Source organism: Gossypium hirsutum, chromosome A08, assembly GCF_007990345.1.
Source record: "Gossypium hirsutum isolate 1008001.06 chromosome A08, Gossypium_hirsutum_v2.1, whole genome shotgun sequence".
In the NCBI taxonomy this organism is placed as follows: Eukaryota; Viridiplantae; Streptophyta; class Magnoliopsida; order Malvales; family Malvaceae; genus Gossypium; species Gossypium hirsutum.
The window spans coordinates 81061957-81066727 of NC_053431.1; positions in this window are offsets into that span (position 1 = coordinate 81061957).

A 4771-nucleotide genomic window follows, 5' to 3' on the forward strand; every position below is an offset into this window, starting at 1 on the left:
ATTCAAATGCAATCGACTAAATCGAAGCTTGCAATTTTCACACATTCATAATTACATATTCTAGACAATAAATATCACATTCAAACATTTCGGTGACTCGATTTAGCGGTCCCGAAACCACTTCCCGACTAGGGTCAATTTTGGGCTGTCACATAAGCACTCAATAGCCAAACATGAAAAGTTATTACTATAAGCTTGCATGAAAATCAAATCTCCACCACTATAAATGAGATGATACACAAATCAAAAGGTCTTTAACAGGGTTGGAATGTGGCTTGGGTGAAACGTGTGGATAAAGGCTGAAAAAGAGGGTTAGAATCGAGATTAATTTAAATAAATTACCAACTTAGAAGTATGGAGCTAATTTTTGAATTACAAAAAAGTTCTAGAATTCGAACTATCTAAAGCATATGATGTGAGCTTTTTCTCAATATAATAACTATACTTAACCAAGCTCCTTATAACAATATGTAATTGGAGCAATATGACTATATGATTTTTTTTAAAGAATAAGAACACGTATGGAAAGTAAATAACAAGAAATAATTAAGGGATTGAAATGAACGAACATAGCTAGGTAATTAATCAAATTAAATCTCGATAAAAAAGGGAGTCTATAAACAAGTAAAAATTCTCAATGAACCAATAGGGGTTAAGTTATGGGTTAATATTAATGGGAAAATCAAGAAATAAAAGTCAAGGCCCAACGGGGTTCACTAGGGGTCACTTGTGTGGGTAAGCCCTTTTTTTTATGGGGTAAATGGGTTAAAACCTTAGTTCCTTTATCATTTTCGTATATCAAAACAAGGGTGTGGTCTTGAAATGCATAATCAAAGCATGTTCTAGAATAACAAATCAATGTTGACACACTCATTACCAATAAAATCAATGAGCAAGAAAGAATATGCTCTAAAAGACTCAAAATCTCATGAAAATTATGGGTATTTGATGTCAATCCTGTAAATTCAAAACTTCAAGATAATACTTCAATTTATAGAAATGACCTAGCAATTTTACTTCTCACAAGTCAACTTGTCTTGCTTGATTCTCTAATGTCTTAAAGTTTAAATAATCAATGTACAATTACTTATGATTTAATTCAAAATATATGAATAAAAATCATAAGTCAATCAAGGTTCATTCTAATAGTAATATGGGAAAATTATTTGAGAACAAGATAAAAATTTTGGGATTTTCTGATAACTACATAAATAACCTCCCCACACTTAAGATGTACATTGTCTTCAATGTACAAAGATAGATAATAGCAGTATAAGCATAATATCGGAAGAGAGGAAGAGAAGCAAAACTGCCCTAAATTTGAATGTAATCCTTGAAAGAGTGGAAATAGGTTTAGAGGCATTAAAACTGATGTGTATCTAACATGTAGATAGAGGTGAAGGTGGTGGTAGGGGTTGGGTTCCACAATCACAGTGCCTAGCGAAGAGGTTATCGTGGTGGTCGGTGTCGTGGTGGCTATGGTCGTGGTCGAGCAGGACATGACAGTCGTGGAGGAGTGTTTGTTTATTCCTGAGTAGCTCCCATCGACTGAAAAATTTGAAACTGTGATGCCATCAGTAATGTTTAAGGGATTTATATTTATAGAGTAGTTATAGGTAGTAATAATGAAATAACTAGAAAAAAGAAAATTCAAATTATACTAATAAAAGTCTTGTAGGTAAATGATAATTAAAGTCAAGAAGAAATGAAAAAATAAAAATAAAGTAAAAAGAAAGACAAATTGAAAATTAAATGGACTTAAAAGTCCTCATCGACAGTTGGATCCTGAGGTGGTGATGTTGGAGGCGATATGTGAAAATGTTGACGAATTTGTTGTAAAGTCACCTCGATGTTGTCGAATCGCTGAGTGCAATATTGCTCAAAGTGATGAAGGTGATCAGAAACTTTAGATATTGAAGCAGTCGCATGAACTGGTCAGTGACTTGGTGGTGGCTGAGAAGGTGGGTCCTCCTGAAATGTGGGGATATCATTAGGAATATCCTCGACGTCATCTTCATCGGTGGCTCGTGCAAGTCGGTACTGAGGAGGGTTGAACCCGCGAAGACGCTCGATTATTGCATATGGAGCATACTTTGGATGCCCTGTGGGAGCATTTGGCCAATGAGAGTGAGTTATGAAGACTGCACTACTGTATTCAGGAGTCCAAAAGATCAAGCTAAACAAGTCACATATGGGCCGATACTGATGACTCATTTCCGGTGTCATTTTGTCTGATGGCAAAACACAAGGGTGACGAAGTATGAAAGATAAAAAATAAGCCCTTTTCTCATGCTCCACAAGAAGTATGCGTCATGAGTGTTGACGACGCCAGTGCTTTCTCGCCTCCCAGTTAATGTGTGTGCCAAAAGGGCATGGAGATAGTGCAGAGCGGGAGCTAGAGCTGAAGCTTTTGAACAGCTAGGATCATAAATGCTGTAGCGGGTTAGAGGTTTATCCAACACGAAGAAGGTGAACAATATATGTGGTGATGGAGGTTGGGAACGATGCCGGCGTCCATGAGCTCGTCTGTGTACAGTCCCAAAGCAACGCCAAAATTTAGGACACTCAACTGTCGTACCAGACCACCGAGGCGAATTTGGACTCTTCCTGGATCGTCGTGCTCCATCATAACTGTTTGCATCTGAAATTTCAAGCATAGTTCCAAAGTAAGCTCTAGATATGTCAGCTCGATAATGTCAAAGAATCGGTCCCACAGAGCAGTGGCTAGGAGAGCCTAAACCGAGTTAGCTAAGTGGACCTGCTCTAGTACGGCCCAATCGATGCAACGCCCTACAACAAGGGGTTGAGCACGTAGAATCTAAGATAGTTCTTCTTGGTTTCCTGGTGGAAATTGGAGGAATGGGTGCCGTATCTCGGTAGTGGGACCCGAGGAGGATGCTGCTTCTTTTTGCTTTTTAGAGGCAGGGATGGAAGTTTTCTTTCCTCGAGTACTTGTCATGATATCTGCAAATAAAAGGTTAGGTTATCAATAATGATCTCCACTTCTGCAAGCAAAAGCTAAGTAGTCAAAAATAACAACTTGCGCGTAAGATAATATGGACAAAAACTCAAGCATCCTAAAACATATGAATCAAAGGGCCAAATGGTTATTACTAAATAAAAGATGAAAATATTACTAAGGCTAAACAAAGCCAATTCTAAAAGACAAATCAAGTTATAGTGGATAATACCAGAAATAGTTATTAATATATATAAAAAATGATTAAGAATTATCCTAAACTAATAATGAGCATGAGAGTATTATAAAGAGAAATAACTAAATAAGCAGGGACTGAGACACCACTGAAATATGGGAAAGAACTATTGCTAATACTAATTATGTGGGCAGATCAGGCAAGAATAGAGATCCGTGAAGACGCAAACAACTAAGTAAAACTTTATCATCAGTAAAATTGGAAATCACTAAACAGAAATAAGGATTATAAGCATGCAAATTATTAGCAGTGGAGAGTATAAACAAGTATAAGTCAAGAAATAGAATAAAGGAAGTAAAAGAAATGGAAGTAGTGGGGGTAAAAAGGGGATACAAACGACTGATCAACGACAGTGGTGCGTGACAGAGTTGGTGCACGCACGACATGGGTTGGACAACAGAGGAGGAGTGTGGGGAGGGGGAATTGAGGGAGGAGGTGAAAGGAAAGGAGAAGGGGGGTTATGGGTGAAGGGAAGGGGTTTAAATAGTTTAAAAAGGGGGAGGGAAAGAAAGATGAAGAAAAAGAAAGGGGGAAAAAGGGTGGCTAGAGGAAGAAGATGATGAATAACAAAGGGAGATAAGGAAAAAATTAGGGTTAGGGGTAATTAAAAAGGGGCCAGGTCGTGTACGCCCAGTTTTGGGCTACACAATCGTGGCCCATGCCCGTGTTGTAAGCTTTCAGCCTATGTTTTTCGTGAAATCATGTCAGGTTCGCACACTGGCTCTTCGACAAGCTCGTGTGTCCAGGCCGTGTAGTGGTCACGGTTTCGTCACACAGCCGTGTGCACGTTCGTTCGCTTCTCCCACGCCCATGTTAGATTGTCCATGCCCGTGTTCATGGCTTATGCTTATGGGTTGATGTTTCAAGTCAGTATTGTACACAGCTTTCGGATACGCCAGTGCCTCCAGGCCATGTGGCCCACACGACTGTATCGCACGTCCATGTAGTGCTCTTTAAGTTTCTCCCACGCTCGTAGGTAGGCTAACACGGCCGTGTCACTTAATCAGGACTGTGCACAGCCTAGAAGTATGGCCGTGGCCTATGTGTAACGCCCCAAAAATCCTGAAATCCAAAAATCCCAAAATCCTGAATTTTCTTTATTTTTGATTTTAATAAAATTGTGTTTAATATTCTTATCTAAGCAATAAGTTTTAGTAGGTATTAGCTAAGGTTGAGTTCGAATTAAGTTGTAGAAGAAATTATAATTTAATTATTAAAAGAATCAAGGCTGACAAGTAGGTGGGCTTTTGAATAAATGAAGAAACAATTGGACACAAAAAGAGCCTATGGTGGAGTGGCTAAGTGACGCCACATAAGGTGTAGTGAGGTGGCTTTAGTAGCTAGCAAGGGGGTCCAAGGTTTGAATCCTAGCTTAGTATTTTTAGAGTTTAATTTTGGCCTTCTAGAAGGATGGAAGTGGCGTGAAGATGAACTCCAATGGGGGTGTTCAGAAGAGAAAATTAAGGAAAGGATCAAGGGGTTATCAGAGAGAAAAATGAGGAGATGAGAAGTGAGGAGTAAGTGGATCAGAATTGGGAACTTGGGCTTGAATAATT